This window comes from Cryptomeria japonica, chromosome 3, assembly GCF_030272615.1.
Source record: "Cryptomeria japonica chromosome 3, Sugi_1.0, whole genome shotgun sequence".
NCBI classification, from domain to species: Eukaryota; Viridiplantae; Streptophyta; class Pinopsida; order Cupressales; family Cupressaceae; genus Cryptomeria; species Cryptomeria japonica.
In genome coordinates, this window is record NC_081407.1 from 177,110,225 (window position 1) to 177,135,390 (window position 25,166).

The window sequence follows — 25,166 nt, forward strand, 5'->3', positions numbered from 1 at the left end:
GGAAACTTTGATTACAATAATGTCTGTTGTTTTGACCGTCTGCCTTTCGATATTAGAAAGTACAATTTTTGTTTAGAATAGTATTTTATTTTTAATGTAATCTTGATTTTAGATTCTATGATTTTTCTTAAAGTTATCATTTATTTTTATTAATTTTCGATTGCAATGGTTATACAGATTTTATAAAAAATATTTAATATCTAGATTTGTGAGTATTTTTTTGTGCAACAACTAGTAAGGTTCTATTAAGTAATATACTTATTATAACTACAACCTTCCTATCAATATAAGGTAATCATACAAAGTTTAATATTGAATATTCTAAGTTATGTCGTAATATGGAATAATCTTTTAAGCATTTAGACTTTTCTACTATATGTCATTATTTAATATTATTTTTTGGTATCAACTAAGTAGAGTATTAGTTCTAAAATCATTTCTTCTAAGACTCATCTCATATGAGTAGTCATTATTTCTTTAACCCATCTCTTGTGAACTTGAATAGTCCACTTTATACTTATTCCTAGTTGGGATTCAAAATAGCAAAATGAAACATGACACGACATCAATAGAGATCAATATTAGACAGAGGTTCTTATATAAATGCAGGATGGCATTAGAGACCCAAGCCTCACTAGTGCAAAATTAAAATTGAGAAACCAAAAGGATCAGTTTAGGACTTACTAATTTTAGACATAAATCACATTTACAAATTACCACTTTGATTCTCTTCTATTCCAACTATCATAAAAATCAACATATTACGTTCTTGCACGTCTATTTTTGGGCACTAGTGTTCAATTCTAGCTCCCCTTTGCATGTTCTCTCGCACTATACATATTTGAACCACCCGCTAAAGCGCCCAAACTGTCATGAACAATAGATTCAATGACCCTTATTTCCTAATGTTTTTTATATAAGTAATATTTATAAGTCATATAAAATATTAATAAAATTAATATATAATATAATTAAAAATTATAAAAAATAATAATTTTAATAAATTAATCATAAACATTTATTCACCTACATAACTTTTTTTATAAATAAAAGCACAAAATTCAATCTTTTTATTTAGACATGTTTAATACTACCTTGATTATGATTCTCTCGTCGACCAACATATCTTGTTCTATCAACGTACATGGGTTTGACACTATTGTTCCACGTAGCTTGTGGAGTAACACGTCGTTTTTTAAGAGACCTTTTGACTATCTTTCCATCAACTAATAGCTTTGTTGGATCACAAAACCTGAAAATTAAGAAAGTGATCTTGACTTGGCTACATCTAGCCTTTATTTATACTTGCAATTGCAACCTCCACGATTGGGTCATGTCTAGGGTTTTTATCCTTCTATATTATCTTCATTAATTTTTTACCCTTCTATATTAAAATTGATAAGTTCGTCTTGGAATCAATAATAATTGTGATTACAATATATTCACTTTAATTCTCCTCTTTGCCTCCAACAAAGTAGCCCCTATGTACACCTGCAAACAACCTCCTTATGTCTCCCACCTATCCTTGTTCTTATAGATTAACTCTACATTCAATCATTTTTCAATTCATTTCATTCTACATCCAAAGAGTTGTATTTATAGAATGACAAGAGCTACAAAACCACTAATAAAGGTGTACAAAGAAGTCTATTCATTCCCAATGACCACAACCCTTGGATTACCTCCACAAAAGTTGAAAGGACATTGACTTTGGCTCCAATACTTTCCCTCCAACTTGGGTGTCCAATTTTGCAATATATACATTACATTAAATGTAATAAATTATAGAATACCAAGAGACACATGTTGCCTCTTCCAAGCTACCACTTGGAGAAGCACAAAGCTCACTCATTAATTATCCCATTTTAGGCATCCATAAGTGGGGGAAACAATATTAAATAATTGTGTTCACAACTCCCCTTATTGTTGTAGTGGAACCCCTGACCCTTTATGAATGTATTACAAACAATAATGAGAATAAATATTACAAAATATTTTCCTAGTACAACCTAATTGACTTGGGACACTTCCCAAGGATGTTGGAACTATGCCATAGGATTTACAAGATAGATGGCTCTTTAATCATAACATTCTCCCACTTGACATCATACATTGTAAATACACTCATAGGAATCACAAATAAGGGAAAAACATCCCTTAGACATCCATATGCCATTTAAATCTTCACCATGCCCTCATGCTTCAACAAGATATCTCAAACTAGGGTATGTTAAATCATAAATAAAACTTCATGCCATCAACATATTGACTCTAAATCTGCAATCAAGTATTTGTATATCCATCATCCTATCTCAACATAATATACTAATATACAAATGACCACAAACAAGGCAAACTAACAAAGTTTGCATCAACATTGAAACAATCTCATGGATATAGACAGTCTACGTCCGATTCATCCCACTGTAATTGAAAAAGGTGATCAAACCAAATAAGTGCATAAATTTTGGATCCAAAGACTAAAACATACAAACTCAACATCACATTGTAATCAACAAACGAAGATATCAAAGAGGATAACTAGACACATATCCAAAAAATCCCATTGCATGAGTAATGTCGAATCTTTAAAAAAAACATATTAAAAGTCTATTTATAGTACTTCACATACAGGATGTGGCTAATTCCTCTATCACATAGTGTCAAGGAAATATACACTAATTTGCAAATCCTACAAACAAATATGTTGCAATGCCTCTCTCACCACCAATCTCCATAGCTCTCCCAAGTTCTCCACACTCAACCATGTTAATACAAACATTCACCTAAAGAAGAACAAGACTAGAGAAAGAACCCACAAATCAAATCATATCCTTGTTCCACACTAACATGTACCAAGTTGTATAAGGTAAGATTCCTTCATCGTTCTCGTACTAAAAAAGATATAAACATCTAACATTTAAATCAAATGAAACAAGGCAACAATAGATGTAAACCTTTCATACCGAAGGTTTTGTCAAACAAACCAACCATTCCCACAACAAAGGAAATATGCCCCAAGCCCAAACCATTTCTTGTACCTCTCTAAATAAATCCTTAGAACTATATTCATAGCTCAAGACTAACAAGGAGAACGATGGGATGAGGTAGATCTCAACATAATTGAGACTTATCTCCACACACAATGGAGGGAACAACACAAGTAGAGGGGGGAATTTTGAATCCTGGAAATGGAGGGAACCGCGAGGCTAGGTCCTCTGGTTCTGCTGCCTCTACAACTCAAGGACAAGCGATGGATGATGAGGATGGGAGACCGGATGGGGACCCACGGCAATGGGACCCCTCCTCCCGACAGCAAAAAAATGATAGATTCTCCAAAATCGGGTCCCAAGGCTGTGAAAGTTGACTCAGAAAAGACCTCAGAGGTGAAGGCCCTCAAACCCTGGAGTAGTCTTTTTGCAAATAAACAGACTGGAAAACCGACTAGAAAATCGTCATTTCCCTATGTGGAAGACATCTCTAATAGAAAAACGGGTAAACTTGCTATTGCGGTTCCAAATTTGGTTATTGATCATAGCATTTCTTTAATGGCTTTCTCTCTAGTGGGGAAGTTTGTTGGACCACGACCCAATATTGAGGATGTAAGGTCTTTTGTTAAGAGAAAATGGAGGATGAAAGGTCAGGTTGATGATTCTGCCCTGTCCAGAGGTTTTTTTGTTTTTTCCTTCTCTTGTGGGGAAGATATGGAAGCAGCATCAAGCGGTGGTCCTTGGATGTTCGGTAAATCTTCCCTATCCATGAGAAAATGGTCTCCTAATATGGAACTCAATGATTCTTTCTTTGAATCTGCTCTGGTCTGGGTAAGGCTGTTTGGCTTGCCGCTGGAATTCTAGGTTGAGGATCTTTTCTCAAGAATTGCAAACTCCTTTAGGGAGCTTGTTGTGATAGATCCAGTGACTGCAGCTCGAAAGAGGCTGGTTTATGCGTGCATATGTGTCAATATTTCGCAGAAGATGGATCTTCCTAGTTCTATTGATATAAGTTCCAAACTTGGATTATGGGAACAGACAATAGAGTTCAAGTCCCTCCCCTTTGTGTGCTTCTCTTGTAAAAAAGTTGGTCACTAGGCTAAGGCTTGCCCTAGCAACCCTAAAAACCTGTGACGGTTAACAATCCCCATAAACAGGTTTGGAAAGAAAAGAATAATAATAAGGAAGTTAGTAAAGTGGAAGTACTAGTAACATACTAGACTTGTCAGAAGGAGATAGAAATGACCCTCTTAAGACTCCCCCATTGAAGGAAGATAAAAAGAATGAAATCAGTGAGTTTGAGATCAAAACAATCAATACTTTTGAGGCCTTACAGGTTCAAGAGGAAGAGAATGCTATCAATGAAGAGATTCTTGAAGAAGGTGAGATTGAGGATGTCACTGAATCTCATCATGAGGCCCTTCAAGTTTCAGCAATAAAAAGAGATGAAGAGTGCCCAAATGAATTTGAAGGACATGAAATTAAATTTGGAAGGAAAAATAAGTTTGGATCGCCTAAGGTTAATCTAAATGCATTATTCCAGAATATTGGAGTTGATACGCCCACATCATCCCAGAAAAGAGGAGAACTGTGGAATAACATGCAAGATGAGCCCAAAGATGAGCATGAGGGAGAAATAATAGGGAATGGAAAAAAGAAAAACAAGAAGGCAGGATGCCCTGATGGGGTGAAAACTAGGACCAGGTCTAAGGCTGATATTGGTGTCCCCAAATCTCCGCAGAGATGTAAAACCATGAAATGGCACAGGGACCAAGAGAGCAAGCAAAACATAGCTGATGGAAGGCAACGAACTATACGGGAATCCTGCCCCCAGGTTTCCAAATGAAGGTAATCTCATGGAACATCAAAGGCCTAAATGGTCTCAATAAACAGGATATATTACGGAATCTCATTTGAGACCATAAGCCAGATATTATCCTGGTTCAGCAAACCAAAACGAGTAAGGAGAAAGTGGAGAATTTAAACTTCTTTAAAAATGGAGGGGTCTGTGGTAGTAGCTCGAACAGGGCATCTGGTGGGGTGGCTATTTTTTGGAACAAGAAAACTATTTTAGGAGAAATTATTGATGAAGATGGTAACATTGTATCCATGAAAGTTAAAAGCATCTATGAAGGAAAGGAATGGATGGTCACAAATATCTACACCCCTAATTCCAAATCTGCTAGGAGCAAATTTGGGGATAAAATCCAGCAGAATAGAAGATCTTTCCCTAAAAACAACTGGTTGTTGATGGGAGATTTCAACACTCCTCTGCAAGGTTCTAAAAAATCTGGAGGAACTCAAGCCCAACTAGACAACCGATCTGATTTGATGGACCTCATCAATGTCAATGCTCTTATTGATATTGACCTAACTGGAGCTTCTTACACCTAGTCTAATCGTAGGGATGGTGAAGATCTCATTCAGGTAAGACTTGATAGATCCCTTGTTACTAATGATTGGATTCTTGCTCATAGATGCTCCCTGTCAGTTGTCAATAGAATTGGTTCGGATCATTATCCCATTGCCTTTGTTGCTGAGTCCATTAAGAGTAAACAGTGCTTCCCTTTCCGGTTTGAGAAAATGTGGATTTCTCACCCCTCTCTTGAAAAATCCATTGCCAACTGGTGGAATATTGATGTGAATGTAACAACCATGTATAAAGTTGCTAAAAAACTTAGAAACATCAAAGATAACATAAAGATATGGAACAAGAAGGTCTTTGGTGATATTTTTTATTCAAAGAAAAAGTTGAAGGAGGAATTAGAACAGATCCAAAACTCTATACAGAAAGATGGCTATAAAAAGTATCCCAAAGCTAAGGAAGATGATGTATTAGTCAAACTTCACAACATTATATCTAGGGAGGAAATCTATTGGAGTCAAAGATCTAGGGCTTTTTGGCTGGAGGCTGGGTACAGAAACACTAAATTTTTTCACATGAACTCTTTGAAACATAAAGCTACGAACAAAATATCCAAATTAATTGCTGAGGACAAAATTCTTCTTAATGAGGAGGATATTAGGGATGAAGCTGTTAGTTTCTTTTCTTAGCTCCTCATCGGTAGCAAGGATATTGATTATACCCAACAACAGGATCTGGTTGACATCATCCCCAAGATTATTAATCCTAATCAAAATAAGGCCCTTTCTGCTATCCCCTCTGATGGGGAAATTTAAAAAGTTGTATTGTCCTTTCAAGGGGATAAGGCTCCGAGACCTGATGGCTTCCCTATGTTTTTCTTCCAGGAATTTTGGCATATTGTGGGAAAAGACACGGTCAATGCGGTAAAAGAATTTTTTGGTTCAAGAAGAATCCTTAAGGAAATCAACTCCACTTTTATTGCTTTAATTCCTAAGGTTGTTGGGGCAGATTCAAGGGGAGAATTTATGCCAATAAGTCTATGTAACTCCTTCTATAAGATCATATCTAAAGTTTTGACTTCCAAACTTTTGGTTGTCCTTCCCTTCATCATCTTTGAGGAGCAAAAAGGTTTTGTTCCTGGCAGGCAGATTTTAGACTCTATCATTCTTGTGCATGAGAATATTCACTCCCTCAATGCTGCCAATAAAGAAGGATTTCTGATAAAGTTGGATCTGGCAAAAGCTTATTATAGAGTGGATTGGCAAGTTCTTTTCAGAATCATGGAGGCTTTTGGATTTGATGAGAAGATAATCAAAATTATCAGAGAGTTGATCTCCACTCTTATATTTTCTATTCTCATCAATGGATCCCCTTCTAAATTCTTCAAATCGTCGAGGGGGCTCAGACAAGGAGATCCCATATCTCCTATTCTTTTCACCATCTTGGCAGAGAGCATGAGCAGACTGATCCCAAAATTGAAAGAATAAAATTATCAAAGGTCTTCAACCTTCCTCTGCTAATGTTTTTTGTTCTCACCAACAGTTTGTTGATGATACTATCTTAATGGGATATTCTTCTATTGGGGAGGTTGTTGCCTTTAAAGGTGCTCTTAATTCTTATTCTTTGGCTACTGGCCAACAAGTCAATTGGGACAAATCGACTATATACTTCATGAACACTCCTATCATAAGACAATAAAGAATTGCTAAAATTATTGGGTGCGAGGTGGAAATGCTCCCCTCCACTTATCTGGGTCTCCCATTGGGATTAGTTCCCCCAAACTCCTTCTGGAATATGTTAATTGGCAAACTCAACAAGAAACCTGTTGGCTGGAAAGGATCCTTTTTATCTCAGGCTGGAAAGTTGTAGCTTCTTCAAGCTACTCTCCAGAATCTCCCTGTATATGCTCTCAGTCTATTTGGTATCCCGGCTAAATTTGTTGAAGCCTTAGAAAGGATCTAGAAGAGATTTCTCTAGTCATGGGTTGAAGAAAAAAAGAGATTATCCTCGGTTGCTTGGGACAAAGAGTGTAAGCCAAAGAGCAAAGAAGGGCTTGGTATTAAAGCTCTAAAAACTTTTAATAAAGCTCTCCTTGCTAAACAAATATGGAGAGCTTATGACATTAAGAAAGATTGGAACCAGATCTGGTTTGACAAATATACCTCTCCAGGATCTCCTCAACTCTAAAGACATCCCTATTGGGTCCTTCATTTGGAATAGTATCATCAAATCCATAAAAGTGGTCAAAGCTAGAGTTGGATGGGTCCTTGGAAAACGTGACAAAATAAGGTTCTGGGAGGATCCTTGGATGAACAATGAACCTCTCTTTAATCAAGACTGCAATCAATTCATTGAGGAATGTAAAAGGAGGTTTAGGTCCATGGTGTGTGACTACTGGAAGGAGAATAGATGGGTTAGGCTTGATGTTATACATGTTGGGTTTTCCCTGCTCCAGTAGGAGTTGTTGTTCTTTTCTATTAACAAAGATTATGATGATGTTTTCCTCTAGAAGAGTAATCCAAGGGGTGACTTTACGGTTGCTTCTGCCTACAAAAACACTTTCACTCAAATTAGTAACCCTATATGGGGTAAAGTTTGGAACAAAATTCTTATCCCTAAAATCAATGTGTTCCTTTGGCTTGCTACTCACAATAGGATCCTTACTATTGACAACTTGGTCCGAAGAGGTTTTATGTTCCCTAACAGGTGTGACCTATGCCAGAAAGAGGAATAATCAGTTGATCATTTGTTTATCCATTGTTCCTTCACTTGGGAAATCTGCAGTAAGTTTTGGGTGAATTGGAAAGTTGATTGGGTCATGCACAAGAGTCTCAAGGAAATTATCTGGCAATGGACCTTTCCCACCAAATTTCCTCTTATCAAGAACCTTTGGTCCCTAATCCTTCCCATGACTTGTTGGGGAATCTAGAAAGAGAGAAATAACAAAATATTTAGGGAAGCTAAGTGCACCTCTCAGGTGGTCTTTGAAAAAGTTTGCAGGGCTATAAAAAAAAACATAAATATTCCTCACAGGAACAATAAACAATGGTTTTTTACTGATATGAATGAAATTAAAAAAGGTATTCTTACTAAATGGAACTTAATCCACAAAGTTTGCAGATCTGACAATAAGTCAAGGAGAGATAATATTGTTTGGCGATTTCCTGATCATGGATGGATAAAGGTGAATTTTGATGGGGCGGCTAAAGGCAACCCTGGGAAGTCCGGTGGCGGAGGAGTCATCAGAAATGCTCAAGGTGTATGTATTGTTTCTCCTTTTGGGGTCCAAAATAATCATGTGGTTGAAGCTCAGGCTATGCTAAAAAACCTCCAGCTTGCTCAGGGATTCAAATTTTTAAAAAAATGGCTAGAAGGGGACTCCCTCAACATCATCCAGGCTCTTAAAGATTGTGAGACACACCTTTGGGTACTTCAACTTGTTTTTCAATATGGGGGGTAACTTAAACCGGAATGAGCCCTCTGGTTGTGAAAACTGGAAGAGTGAGCGGAAAGTGTGGAGGAGGCTTCATAGATATGGATTCACCGACTATATGGAAAAGTTGCATGGAAGTAGAAATTCGGTGTCTTGTGGCTTTATTAGGGGCTGGAACAGCAACGGAGTCACTTTGTTTGGGGAGACCTGGAATATTGATGAGGATCTATTTGCGGAGGTCACAGGTCTTCAGAAGGAGGGCACAAAATTCTATAAAGATCAGAAGTTTGCTGCTGAAGCGATTAAAAACTTCCCAAAATATGAGGATGAGAAGACGCGGCTTGCCAAGAAAGACAACATCTCCTACTACCTCCCCCAGCAGGTAAAGTCTTTTTGGCAGAAAGTGTTAAGGGTTTTGATGGAATTCCTTACTGTTGATGGTAGATTTACTAAAATCTAAAATTATCATTTTGCAATTCTTAATCATTTCCGCCATGGGGTTAAGATTTCTCTGCCCTTTTACTTAGCTTCTTCTTTGAATGAGAGCTTGGCTGACCACGCTAAAAAGCCCAAATCTTACCCCATAGCCCATCAGGGGCTTATTTTGCTCATTTACGAACACTTGAAGGAAAAAGCTAGGGCTATCAAGGATGATTACCTGGTAACTAATGCACATGTTTCTGAGAGCTGTAATGATTCTGAGTCTGATGATGACCTGTCTAATGCCCCTACCCATAAAAAATGGAGAGCTGACATTGATAATGTGGATACGGAGGTGCATTATGATTTGGAGGAGGAAAAGGGGAAGGATATTGAGACAAAAATGGAGAGTGAGAAGGAAGAGAATGCTGGTGAAGAGGAGGAAGGGGAAAAATATGCTAATTCTGAAAACCCTTATTCTGACCCTATGGGTTCGAGTAGCAGGAATGTCTCCTCGAACTCAATGGAGGAAGACAACCCTAAATCCGTGAGCATTGAGCAAGATAGGGATTCGGCGAATACTATTTTGAATACTACCCGAAATTGCACACTGGAGTCTTTCAATCTCCATAAGTGGGTTATTGACAACATAACAAGCATTCAGAGCAAACAAAGGGACCTGGAAAATAAGATACACAATTTGATTAAGGAAACAAATTTGGGGAAAAAGAGTGAGGAGATGGAAACCAGTGAAGCTGAGGAGGAAATTGAGATGCAGGACTGGTCGGAAAAAGACCCGATAAAAGGGGATTTGAAACATCTAGAGGATGTTATCAGAATTGTAAAAGAATAGACTGAGGTGGATAAAGATAACATCATCACTCGGGTTGCTCAAACTGAGAAGCCTTTGAAAAGCTTCATGAACCACAGTCTTGAGGTCTTAAGAGTTTCTTCCCAAAATATGAATGCCTTGGTGAATCACTTAGAGAGGAAAAATCAAGATAAGGACTTGGTAATCATTGAATATGTACCGACCTCCAACTCCACCCATCAAATCTCCAGGCGAAGGACCAGGCAGACCACCACTAATATGGAGACAAAAACGAAAGACATCCAGCTGAAACAGGAGAGCAATGATCTGAGAGAAGCCACTAAGGCCATGATACTTTTGGTTCAGAATGCTAAGGAGTCTATAAAAGTTTTCATTTGGTATGTAATGTTGGGTTTTGGATGCCAATTTCTCGTTGGATCCTTGCTGTCCTTTTGTCCTAGCTGCTGGTTTTTGTGCTGGTTTTTTGTAGTTGTTTTGTTTTGGTCTTTTCTTCTCTTGTTTCTTTCTTGCTCATCTTTCGTATTGTAAGCGGGTTTCGGGTCCCTTAAAACCTGATTTTCCTTAATAAAAAACAAGGAGAACGATGGAAATCCATAAAACCATGCAACTTATTCTCAACAAGTCCTCAAAACTTTTATATTCAAGACTAGTTCACATGAGATGACAAGATACAAAATAAAGAATGCATTCAATAACCAAGCGGGCAGTACCTCTCAGACCAATCACCTACCGAGTAGACCAAGAGTGGGATATAAGATTGCCATGACCACACAACACCAAGAAATCACAGTTTATAATAAATGATAATATTATCTTTAGGTTCATAATAGATTCACATCCATAACCAAGTGTAGGCTCCTCAATCTTTTTGTTGAAATCATCAGCAAAGACTAACCATCTCAATGCATGATCCCCAAAAATATGATATCTCATAGCCTCACCCAAGCCTCTTTGGTCTCCACGGGCATCCACCAATCAATCCATGCTAGCTTCAAATTCAACCCTACAAAATCATGAATCTCCAAGCACATAATTAATATTCAAAACCAAAGAGAACCAACAAGACCATTGTCCCAGTAAAAAATCTAAATTGTCCTAGTCCTCTTTTGATATGACCCTTCGATCCCATAAGGGTAGGTCAAATTCTTGATCCTTCCTGGTTGGGTTAAGGCTGTTGCTTTTTTGCAGCCTGTAGGTTTTTGGTGGGGGTTAATGTTGTTCCCCTTCTTTTGATTGGTTGGGCCAAATCTCTTTTGTGTTCTGTTTCTTTGAGTGGTCTTTCATGTTTATCTTTCGGTTCAGGTTGCAGGTCCTTCTAAAACCTGTCTTGTAAAGGGTTTCTGGTCCCTTAAAAACTTGTTTTTCCTTAATAAAAAACAAGACCATTGTCAAAGTTCCAACAATAAGATCAGAAACATATAATGACATCATGATCTAACATCTCCTCAAAGGAAGACTATATGCTCTAAAGAACATATCATAAACCAATACCTCACTAAAGAATCAAAAGCCCTCAATGAAAAACCAAGATGTCACCATATCTAAACCACGTGAAAATAACCATCCATCATCAAATAATAAACCCACATCACTATCAAAGCTCCTACTGAATTGTGTATCCAAGATCTCAAGGAATCATGATAACCATCTCCTAATTGAAAATCCTTTGTGGCCCCAACATGATCAAAGAACTGAACACTAAGAGCTCTCAAAGGGAAGAGTCAAACCATGATCTCCAAACCAAGAAGATACACATGCACATCCTTTGCCAATAGAACCAAATATGTCAAACTCTCAATACAATCTATAATAGTAAAATGTACACCTTGCAATAAAATTGATCATAAATAGTAAAAATATGCAAAGTTGGATAAATATTTCACTTGTCCCAATTAAGTACACCAATGTTTGGTCTCTAGTCAAATAGAAAACCTAGACAATTGAACTCAAAATTTAAGCATTGCCATTAAATGTCAAACTCAAAAACTGCAAAATGCAATGATGGATACCTCTTTTCAATACAAACATTTCTTAAAATATGGGACCATTCCCAAGTTTTTTTACAATATGCATATTTTCTTGCATTCACATGGTATTATTTAAAGGTTAAATATGGGGATAGAAAAATGCTATACGAGGTGTGAAATATTGGGTGGTATAGATTGCTTGTGATTTTATACCAAAGGAAATCTAACTATTAGACTTATTTTTTTATTATGCCAATGAGTCAAGAAATTCATTATTCGATAATATTGAGCAAATAAACCAATTTACAACAAAGAATTTAGTTTTCTAATTTCAAGCTCAAAAAAACATATATACAACAAAGAACATTATTATCTATTTTTGAGCCTAACAAATCCCTTTTAATGCAAACAATCTTGAGTCCAAAATTGAATTGCTAGGTTGCTTTAATAATGCACATAATTTGTGTGATAAAGGAAAACTGAATCTATAAATCATAATTGTTTAAATGGTAAGCTCATTTAGTTATAATAATACATAAAGATTTGTCAAATGAATTTAACAAATCTAAAAATGCAAAACTTTACACATTATGAACAATTGCCAATGACAACTTTTTGTAGAATGCACATCACGTCATCACAAAAAACTATAATACAACACAAAATAAACCACAACATTATGGGCTTACTAAAACGACATAAAACATCAACCAACTTGTTAAACAACCATGGCAATATATATCTACGACAAACCTTGATGTAATTAATTTTAAAATAGGAAGCATAAAAAGAACTTGGTCACAACATAATGAATATAAATATAACAGTTATAATGTATTTAAACTATAGTTTTCTTTTGATAGTAAGATGTTATTCCCAAGGGCACATTCACCAAACCGCAAGCTCAAAAAGATTGTCAATTTTAAAATAAACCTTTAAGAAAATAATTAAACTATTAAACTAATGCATACAATCTACATTGTTGGTCATGGTTCAGGCTTGGGTCTAGGTTTGAGGTTTAGGTTTGCAGGTTCACTCAAAAACTTTTTGGGGGGTTTGGGTTCTTTTTGGATTTGTCAATACAAAAACATATAAAAATAAAAAATATATACATATATGGAGTAGAAGTTAAATTCAAAATACACCACTATGCTATAGTCAAATAACATAGCAAAATACATTGCCATATTAATAGTCAAAACTCAATTGTTATGACAAACAACATAGCAAAATAGAGCATTATACCACTACATTAATGTTTTGTTCAAAAATAACAATGTCAAGTGTCAACAATCAGCTATCACTTGTCAAATATCATATGGGTCATCAAAAATATCATCATCATTCTTCATATGTTGTGGTAAATTAGAAGAACCAAAAATAGTGCCACTGGGTAATGGCATTAGCACTGGCAACAATACTAGCATACTTAGTCTCATGATCACTAGGTAGCTCATGGTCATCATCAACTCCAAGTGCAGTAAGGTGGGAAACTGAATCATCCAACTCGACATTCTCTAGATCAATACCCTACTGCTTTGACTCCCCTTGTTTTTAGGCATTTTCTTTGTGTGTGAGGAGCCATAAGTTTGAATATACAAAGACCAAGTCCTCCACCTTTTTCAGTTTATTGTGAAAAAATGAAATAGGTTTTACCTTTTTGGTTTTTTATAGGTCAAATTAGGGTTGGGAGGTCAAATTTGCCTTTTTGGCGAAAAAAAACTCACTGTTAAAAAGTCAAAAAATGCATTTTGATCAAATTTTGTCCAAATTCCTTAAAAGACAGTGAAATTCTCCTCGATTTCATTCAAATTTGGTAGGGCTAAACCCATAGGTTGTGGGCCAAATCCACGACGAACCAAACTTAAACATCCCTGCAAACCACAATAAAAGATTTATCAGATAACAATTACAAAAAATCTTCTATGCAAAACATGTGAGACTTTATTAAAAATGATACAAGACCACTGATAAACAAACACGGAAGCCAAATTTGGCCTTATGAGGGATTGAAAAATATCACTAAAATTTTTGAATTAAGCATGTTAATGTTTCATTGGTAAATAAATCTTAATGACTATGACATGATCTAGCAAATGCAACACAAAAAATCAACATGAAAAAATTGATAGACATAACACATTTACTACCAAAATATTAGATTAGGGGAGAGGACCCAATACCTAAGCATGTTGCAACAACTTTGATAGTAGTTGTTGATTTAATACCCGCACTTATTTATTTGATGTCCAATTTTTTTTGACAACATTGCACCAATAATTGTGATTTTAAAATTGTTATTGCTGATGAAAACTACCCATAGTTGTTAAAAGCAACCAATCATGTGATGCCACATCAGTTATGGGTCTCCCTTTGGCACGACCATTGGTTTCACCCTCTCTTTTTTTTTTCAAATGTTTTGAACATCTTGGCAAAAAAACATGTTGATGTGGCTTCATATTTGATGATGTTGCCCTACACCTTAGTTATAAGCATAAAACTTGCCAAGTAAACTATTGTAAAAAATTGAGAGTGATTTAAGATTTCCACCAAAATTAGGTTGCTCAACTATGAATCATCTCTCTATGTAACACACACCTTCAATTTGAAAGGAATGCATACTATTAATGCTATCAGATATCCACAATCCATATTATAATTCTTTTAAAATTTCTAATTAAATTGTGTGAGAAAATTTAACATGCATGCTGCCAAATTCTCAAATGAGAGGCCTGTGAGGTCTTGGAGCATTAGGGTTCCACCTTCTCATAGAAACTCCTAAATAGATGAATCGCCTTATCGGCCATTAATCCCAAGCATGATTGACCCCACAAGTGCCAGATCCATGCTCGTGCATTTCCATGACAGACCCACATCCCCCAAACCTGTCATTTGCACAGCCATAAAAAACACGCCTAATCCCAAGGACGGCGAGTGCAGAAGCACACATGATGCAGGGTTCGCAGGTGACATAGAGTTCGCATGCTGCAAAGCGCTGAGTTACTTGCTGTTGCGTCAGATGGGCAGCTCGGCAGAGATAAATAAGACTATCAATGGCTTCCATCTCGGCATGCCTCGTTGCGTTCCTGGTCTGATTGGTGGCGTTGCTCCCTCGGGCAATGATTTGACCCTTTTCAACAATCACACACCCCACGGGAACTTCCATCTGGGAAAGAGCCCGCCTTGCCTCCTCCATAGCCGCCTCCATATAAACCGTCTTCCCCGTTCATATACACCCAAATATCAGCTCCTGTTTTTTTTTTGTAACTGAAGTGGAGGCGACGGATATATTGTTACACTCCTCATTTACTCCAAATTCCCATTTCACTACCAGGAGATAAAAACCATCGCCAGTCTTCTGGCCAGTTTTTAAAACTTTGATCTGTTTTAAAATGAGATGACACAGCAAAAAAATGAACCGGCCACACACAGATTGGAAATAAAAAAATCACTGAAAACATGGCAAGAGACTTACCTCAAGATACAAGTCGTGTCGTGCTGTCAACCATGCCTATGAGTAAGAACGGGCAGAATTTACAAGAAAAATGTTCAGAACCTAAAGCAGAAACTGAGATGAACCAAAATCAATTTCTTTTTAAGCTTCAAACTATTCACAATAAACAGGTAAACAAGAATAGGGAGGGTCTAACGGTGGAGCATTCCAACGGAGTATAGGGTAGGGTAGAGAGTGTCTAAGAGGGTTAATTTTGTCAATATGTAGTTACTATATAGAATATTGTAAGATTTTTATTTGTTTTTTTAAAATATAAAATGGAGGTTTATTTATCTATAATTAAGGTTTATTTAATCATTATGCAACTGATCAAAATAGTACATTCATACGAATTATCTAAAAAAATGAATTTTTAAAGATTCAATCAAAATTTAATTTAAAAATTGCTAGTAAGTGAAAAAAAAAAAATCATATTTTTATGTAAACTATAACTTATATGCTACGTAAAAGGACCAAATACCTAATAATAATCATAAATCTTTGTTATCTTTAACTTTTTTTATCCAACTTAAATGGATCAATAATTGAACACAAAAAATTACTTGTTATGAAAACAACACATTACTGTATAAAATACAACTAAGATGAGACGATCCAAAACCAATGTCCCCGCCTCTTTAATCTATTGATATTTCAAATCATTTTCAATTTTGTAAATCTCCTTATATTATTTGTTTCATGTTCACAAGCTCAAATATGATTCTACATTGATATTATTTTGTTGAATTGTCCAAAATGGCCCCAAAAAATATAAGACTAATAGTTGTGCAAAGTAATGTTTTATTAGTGTATGATGTAGCATCACATGATTTGTTGCTTTTTAGATCTAAGGAATATTTTTGAAAGATAAGTTGAATATCATATGATTACTTTAAGTGCTCCACTAAAGAGTTCATTTTGATCAACTCTTATACTTATTATAGGGTCTCGCTCCACTATAGAATCCTCTTCCCTAGTTAGTATATTCAAATAATCTAAATTTGTGCTCCTACTAACATTAAGATATCATATAAATTAAAATTCCTTCTTTGAAACAAGTAAGACTATAAAAATAAAAAACATTTTTAGCATAAAATTGTAGATATAAAAATTATAGGTGAATAGTAGTTTGAAGGGGTGGCATAGCTAACGAAGGACTTTGGGTTTGTCCTGTAAAGATCTCAAGATGAATTCTCTCTACCTTGAATTGTCTAATGACCGACCTATTCAAGCTTGGTCGATCACCTCAAGAGATTATAGGGGGGCTTGTCTCATCAAAGAGCCAAGCTCCAAGTCACTAGACTCACTTGTCGATTCCTCTCAAATATCAAAAAAAATAATGAATAGTTATTTATATAAACAAAACTATTAGAGAATTATTTTCGTTTTCTAAGAATCTACATATGATCCATGTATAGTGGTTATAATATATTCAAAGATAATGGTAGATTATCAATTTGTAGAATATCCATAATAATTTATTACATAATCCATTTAATGTTTTTCATTGTTTTTTCTTCATTAAATGAAGCACAACTACTAGCATACCAATGTGTTCAATAATACTTGTTCTTAGTTTAGATTTTAGATGCATAATATAATAACATACCGACACTTTCCCCTTTCATATAGTAGCTTTAACCATAGCAATGTTAATACATGGATGATTAACTTATTAGAACCCAATCCAATGAAAGGGTAGACAAGGATTTTGATTCTAGACTATTATTTATAGATAAAACATTAAAAGTTGGTTATTTATAATAGTGTGTTGCACTTGTATCAGAAGGAGGTACACTCATTATACAGATAGAAAGTTATATACAATCTATTAAGTTAGAGAGTGCAATCTAATTAGTGCATTAGAAAAAAATATTTTTTTAATTATCATTTTTATATAAAGAGATGTTTAAGATATGGTGCATTAAAATTTCATTTTTTGTGGAGAATGTCAATTTTGTAGGTTCAATTTTATTTTGTGGATTAAATCGACAATGATGACAAATAGATGTCTGAAGGTGTTATTTCATTTACAATTTTGAAGTGTAGCTTGAAATACATATAGTACAATAAGTGTAATATGTTCATATTACATATTCGTTTATAATCAATTGAACGATTGCTATGGAAAACTAGGGAATACATTTTTAAAATGGATCTCTTAAACATCATTCATTTGATTTTGAATGTGGTTCATTTTCTTCTAAATTCTCTATAATTAGTAGATTGTGTGTGTTCTCTTTCCTCAAACTTTTAAATTTAGTGAAATCTTGATGTAATTGTGTGTGCTTTATCTATAGCTCAAGATCTCATGTTATTAAGCATGTTGGCTTCATTCAAAAAAGCATTTATTGATATGAGGTAAATAGAAAATATTTATTAATGTGACATAAATTTCCCAACATGTACGATGCAAGTTCATTCCAGAGGGATTGGAGTGCATGTACACCATCTCATTTTTTTTTTTAATAGGAAATTTTTGTCACTAAAGGCAATTCAAATAAGTTTAGATTTTCTGGGATTTTTGGATATATTTTTGAGTTACAATGAAGAGATAATCCAATTCCATTGATTATTATATTAAATTGCACTATCATAGACATTTATGATGACAACCTTTTGTGAGATAAAAGAATATAGCTATGAAAAAACACACAATCAAAGATTGTTCCTTGCAATTAAACCATCTAAATAAAAAAGATTAATGAATGAGAACACTGTAAGATCTTTCCATGTAGCATTATAATTTTTGTTAGAATATGAAATAGCAAAGTCCATTCACACCATAATTTAAAAACTCTATGCAATCACTATCACCTTGGAAAACCTAAATGGATCATTAATCATGACTATCAATGCCTTAAGAATTTAGAAATGTAACATAACATAGTTGATAAATAAAACTAAACCATATTTGAAAATCTAAAAAGATTAATCATCCAATGCCTTAAGAATTTAGAAATGTAATTTACTTTATTGAATATATCTCTCTCTAGAAGAGAAAATATCATGAAAATATAAGAAGATTATGTACTCATTTTGAAGAATTATGGACCTCTTTATGTCTTGCAATCAAGTTCTTTGTCAAATCATAGTTGACGAGCCAATTTATTTTGAGAGTATTAAACTCTCACAAGAAAGATCTCAAGAATTCCATGATATTTCTAATTTATAAGAAGATAAATAAAGGCAAATAAGTACGAGTTTTGAAAAAAATTAAAATGATGGTCTAGGTTTTCTCTAAATCTTATATTTTTTTATCTTATTTAAAAGTATGGTTTAACTCGTTAATGGGTCTTTGGGGGTTGATCTTTCATCAAATAAAGGGGAGGTCATATGGGAGCCACCTAGCAAAGAATGGATAAAGATAAATTTCGATGGTGCTTCTAGAGGAAATCCAGGAATCTCAAGTGTTGGGGTAGTGGCAAGGAATGATGTCAGATCTATACTTTTCAAAGGAGCACGAAACCTATAGGATGGTACGAATAACGAAGTGGAGGCTCAAGCAACACTTCTGGCAACCAAGTTGGCTTTAAATATCAAAGTCCAACGACTGCATTTGGAAGGAGACTCTCAGGTGGTCATTAATCCAATTGTTAAAGGCAACACTCCTAGCTAGAAATTAAATCGTTGGGTGTCTATTATCCAAGAGAAACTCAATTTATTTATGGAATTCCATGTCTCCCATGCCAGGCGAGGTGCAAATGCAGTGGTTGATCTACTCTCTAATATTGGTTACGACATGGATAGTTATATGGCCAAGTGGTGGAGAGGAGACGGAAGTGTGTGGAGGTGGTCTTAAATGTAGGTCTAATTTGTAGTCTACAATATGCACGCAAAGTAAGTTCCTTTATGGCAAGTACATTGCAAGATGGTGCTTGCTCTTTAAAGGGGCAGTTGTCCATGACAGACAATACGTTTTTGAGAGGGTGGTGGAGGCAACAAATCTGTTGTGCAATCTCATGGCTCTTACGATATCAATCCTGCATTTATTACTCAACTCAAAAGACGATGGAGGAATTTATTTCCTTTGGTTTGCGTGTTTGGAGTTGTGTTTCTTTATTATTGCAACTCTTAGTGTTTCTTATGACATTCATATTGTAGGAGGAGGAGTGAATATATTTTACAGGTGTTCATGGAAGCAAATTTCACCCTACGTACAAAGAAGAAGTTGGTGTCTTTCCTGGGCAAAGTGTCGGAGAAGAGGATGCAGGGGCTCTTCCGGTACAAGGAGGAGAAGTTGTGGAGTGTGGTGCGTCTTATGCTCGCAAAAGAGGTGGCACACATCCACTTCCGTTACAAGACAAATATGGAGGTGTATTCCCTGATTTTGGCATGGGCATGTGAGTTTGAGCCAGAGGTGGAGAAAATCAAACTCACTTTGACCAAATTGATCGACGAGGAGTATCTGACCAATTTCGACTCCATTCTGGAGTGGTTAGTACCCCAGACAAGAATTCCCATCAATGAGGGAGATGATCAAGGAGAGTTGTTTCCCTTTGTTCGTGGGCCAGAGGATGGCATAAAGGAACAATGTTGCGAACGAGCTCGCATTGGATGGGAAGCCATGAAGATCTGTGTAAAACTTATTAGGATGGATGAGGTTTTGAAGGCTTTAAAGGCGGTGGCACGGATGGAGGTTGGGAGGGAGCTGAGAGACAGGTTTGAGGAAGGGCGGGTTGTCCAACTGCTGGCGAGTTTGGAAGAAGATCCCAACTTTGGATGCGTGGATTGCATTCCAAAGATGAAAAGTGAAGTGGCAAAGGGTAAAGCTCTGGTTAATAAGGTGGAAGGGGAGAAGGAGAACCAGAGCGAGAGCGAGTGAGTGGCCATTTGGCCATTGTTTTCTCTTTGCTTTTTTGATATACTGTTATTAGTTGTTTTAAATCATATTTCTGTAATATTTGGTGCGGAGATGCACGAGACAGTTTCCTTTTTGGGCTTGCATATGTATGGCTTTAGTATAGGATATGGATGCGGACATTTTGGGGATGTTGTTTACAACATGTAAATGGTTTATGGATGTTGGCTGATATGTATATCTTTTATTTTTGAATTAATACAAAACAAAAATTATCGACAAAAAAAAGAGAGTATGGTTTGATATGTTTATCTATGAATGCAATCAAAATAAAATTTTACAAAAGAAAATTAAGACTTTTTAAATTTTGGAATTCAAAATCTAAAAGAGTATATTGTCTTTTTTTTTTAATAAATTTAAAAAAAAAGCATTAAACTTTGTCTCTTTTTTATTTCTATTTGTATTCTTGTATGAAATTTGATCTACATGTATGTATCACTTGGAGAGGGTACAACACTAGTTTATAAAACAAAATGGATATTTGTGACTACATTATTATTGTAAGGTGAATGGGTCTACAAGACAACTAATATTGATGACATGAGGGAGTAAATACAATCTATGTCACACTTTTATAAAGGACATGACCAACACAACAAAAATTATTCAATTTGACTGCATAGAAGTGGCATGTATGTTTTGAATTTCAAAATCACATAAACCAATGAAATGTAAAAATATGCATGAAGTTTATGTCTATTGTTTAAAGAAAAATTATATTTTTTATATATTTGAAGGCAAACTTTTTTTGTTGAAAAATTCAAAAAAATGGGAGGTCAAATTAAACGTCACCAAAAAAATGAAAACAAGCTTATTTTTCTCTAATTATAATTTTTTATATTAATGATAGTTTAAAAATAAAAGTACAAGATATCAAGTTCTAGATCAACCCATAAGGTTATACAACAAAATGAAGGAGACCATTAAGGTCTAGTTTAGCTTAAACCATCTAGAGCATAGAGTTTGCAACCCCTAATGAAAATACTACCAGTATACAAAGCAAAATGCATCTATACAAAACCATACATGAAGTTATATTTAGACAACTAATATATGAAGCTATACATATTCATGTTAGATTGCCTCCTCAGTAGTTCCTACTTGCACTGTAGATGTCCAGGTTCCTCCAACCAATCTGGAAGATAATGGTTGAAACCTTCAAGCGGTAGATCTAACTACCTCAATAACATAATCATTTATAGTATTGATGTGAAATCTTGCATTATGTTCTATAGTGGTTTTCTCTTGGTTCTCAAGTGTGTGTCATTATAGTTCTCTTGGAATTCCTTGAGTCCCTTTAGGAAGGGTGTATTGTCAAATTGGTTATATGACCATGTGTGGCCATATCTCACTTATTCCTTGTTGACTCGTATAAGACCATCACTTAGAAATTTTATGAATTTGAATCTAAAAATTTCCATTGTCACTGTAACTTGCAAGGCAACATTGAAGAATATGAGTCGTTTTGTCAACTCGGTAAGTGTCCTCTTAAACCCTTTAAACTTTTCATCATTTCTTGCCTTCCAAAAATTCCACAATATCTAAATGATTAAGAGTAGCAATAAGAAAATCCTTCCAATTAATATCTCTAACATCATCCCAATTCTTTAATCCAACATAAAACATTTTCCAAATTTCCTTAGCAAAAGTCAAGGTAACCATATAAAAAAAGCAACTTGAGAGGAAAAGAGAATCCTATGTTCGACATTTCAAGTATAAATAGGATGCAAATATATTAGACATCAATGGAAGTAAACTGGAAGGGAAATATGTTAGTAGCTCAACTAAGGACTACCTTGCATCATCTAAGGCATGAGACCAAAAGGTGGGCAAAGCCAAGAAAAATATTGGGTAGATGGAATATTTTGTTTTTGTACTTTGGGGTAGTGGGAAAGAAATGGTCCACTACATTATAAACTATCCATCTTACAAGGATATTATATCAACTACACTAATATTTTAAATGTTTGATCTTGATTATCTTATTTAGAAAGGAAAGGCTAGCGAAAACAATAAATTATTTGATCAAGATTCATAGTAGAAGAGGCATGCTTAGAAAAGAAATAGATGACAATTAAACATGATGAGAGTTCCTATTGGTTGAGGCTTATGTGCATAACAAGTCATTTAATATCTTAGGGTCCTATAGACCTTAGTGTCATTAACATTGTTAAGAATTTTTCTTTCATTTTATTTTATTACTATTTCAATTAATGTCAAGTACATGCATCTTTTAAAATTTAATCAAAATTTAACCTTTAAATTTATAATTTTTCATTACTAACTACACAATATTTTTAATTGCATTGAAGACATTCCTTATGAAAGAAAACAATTTGATTTGAGGAATCAACAGTGTGGAGTTTCACAAAAACGTGCAAGATGATGTACCCATCTTGATCGTTCATTTTCGTCACTGATTTTTTATCAGAAAGAAAGATCTCTTTCTCATTGTGAAACTATATGAAAAAGAAAAGATTCAAACATAAATCACAATTTGACACCATCAACCTATAAGCACTTTGAAAGAATTTGATGTCCACATAGAACCAAATAAATCATATCACATACATTCAACCATGCAACTGATGATGTGTCAAACCAGTCTTCGTAGATGCTACCTGATCATAACCATTCATTTTCTCCCTTGAATTTCTATATATTTTAAGCTTGGGGCTTTTGAAACCCTCATTTTGGATTGCCCATTATTACAATAGAGCATATAATTTATTTGAAACTATTCAGTTTTAGCCTTACTAATGCTTAAATAGTACTTGAGAAATGGAGATTGTTTAGAATAGTTGCTAAATTCAAATAACTTAATTTGTTCAGTGGGCTAGGCCAAAATAATTCGAAAAATCTAAAATTAAAAAAAATGGGGGTAAAATTTCTATATGAATTGCAAAATCAAGATGGACCATTTTTTTCCTCTAGTCAAATGTATCTTTTATAGGTGTAAGCTACACATTGCTTAATTTAAGGGAAATATGGATTCAAATAATTTCATGTTTTTGCTTATGGCAATAGAGGAGGAGATAGAGTTGTCAACTCTTGTAACATCTAAGGCAATGAATTTTGTTTCATCCTTCCTTTGATCAAAATTATATGCACCATGGGTCTCAATTTCAAATCATATCAATAGGAATTTTAGCATAGTGACATTAGGAATTTTAATGGGAGGATTTGCAGTATAAAGGGTCAAGCCTTTATAAATACAAATTATAATGATTTAAAAAATTGAAAAAAAGTTTTGAAGTTTATACTTTGAAACAACAGTAAATACATGTATGTTAATGAATACAAATGTTTGTATATAGTTTTTTTTTACCATGTACATAATGTACATAGATCTACTTAAGAAATAACATATTGGCAAATCATCCATGACTTGAGTATAAGTTAGAATTATTTCTTAAAAAAATGGGACTAATGTTCTAAATATATAACAATAATTGGTTCTATATTTAAGTTACATGGCGATTCTATAATAACTTTGGTATGTAGACCATATCCCTTCATTTACCAATCAACACACGTAAGGGTGAAGTGGGACCCCAAAAAATAAGGATTTTGTGTATCCTTTTGTTCTCCTTGATGCTAGTTTTGATTTTGGTGAAATCACATTGTGTTTTTTGGATTTCGTGGTGGACAAAGCTATTTTCAAAATGGATAAAATCGTTGGCTAGCAAAGTTTTCTGCCTAGATCAATGTTTATGTAGATAGGACTTCAATAGATAAATGTTGGTATTTTTGGTCACTTAACAATCTTTTTAACCATCCAACCCAAAAAATTATTAATAATAGTTTAAAAAAACAAATTAACTGATATCTATTTTATAATATTTAAAACTATTTATTTCATAATTATTTGAAGAAAATAAGATAAAATATATCAGATTTGTTAATTACGTCGAGAGGCCTAACACTACAATGACACTCACCCTTTTTTTTTCCATGTAATTTTAATGATTAGAAATTTAAAAATAAATTAAATATTAAAATCTAGATTTAATAGAAACTTTCTATTATTATTGTAGCTTCCTAAAATTGCGACACTTGCAATTTCGACTGCATTTGGGTCTTCACGATGGCAGCGCAACGTTGAACCTGAATGGAGACCCCGAAACCTGTTTACGACACCAAAAACTGCATTTTTCAGCACCCTGGCCTGATCCTCCTTGCACCCTGCTGTCCCGGGAGGTGGGACCATGGCGCCCAGCGCCCTGGTCCCTGGCCCTATTTTGGGCCCGGTCTCTTTTGGGCATCGGGTCTTTAAGTTTGCAAATTGGAAAATATTGTTTCTAGGTCGGCCGAAGATCGTAAAAATCAGTCTATCAGCCCTAATTGACAAGTATATAAACTACATTTCCCCTCTCAAAAGGGAGGAGGAGATATATGTGAAAAATGCGGGAGCGATATTCAAACATTCAAACATTCAAGCATTCAAGCATTCCTTCAAGCAATTGAGCATTCTAAGTCTCCATTCAAGGCTAAGTGTTGCATTCAAGACAAGGATTCAACCATTGAAGAGGAGATCACTTACAACACATAACACATAACATACATTACACCTTCTCATGTAAGAATACAAACATTCTTACAACAAGGTATCAGTACTTGTTTACATTACAAACATTTACATTTACAACATTCTCATTTCTTGGTTAATTCCAAAACCAGGGTTTGACCTAAAGGCAAACCCCTAATCCCTAACCCCCCAATCATCCTCTCTTTTCTGTGTGTAGGTTGCAGGTACGCGGCTGTAATTGAAGATCTGGAATCCTTGTGCAGAGACGAACAGATCC

The 25,166-nt window shown here is 34.8% G+C and overlaps 1 pseudogene; it reads right to left on the bottom strand.

Annotated features, from left to right (window-relative positions):
* Positions 1 to 14,658: 14,658 nt before the first annotated feature.
* LOC131048579 (tRNA-specific adenosine deaminase TAD2-like) lies at positions 14,659 to 15,678 on the bottom strand (annotated as a pseudogene).
* Between the last annotated feature and the right edge of the window lie 9,488 nt (positions 15,679 to 25,166).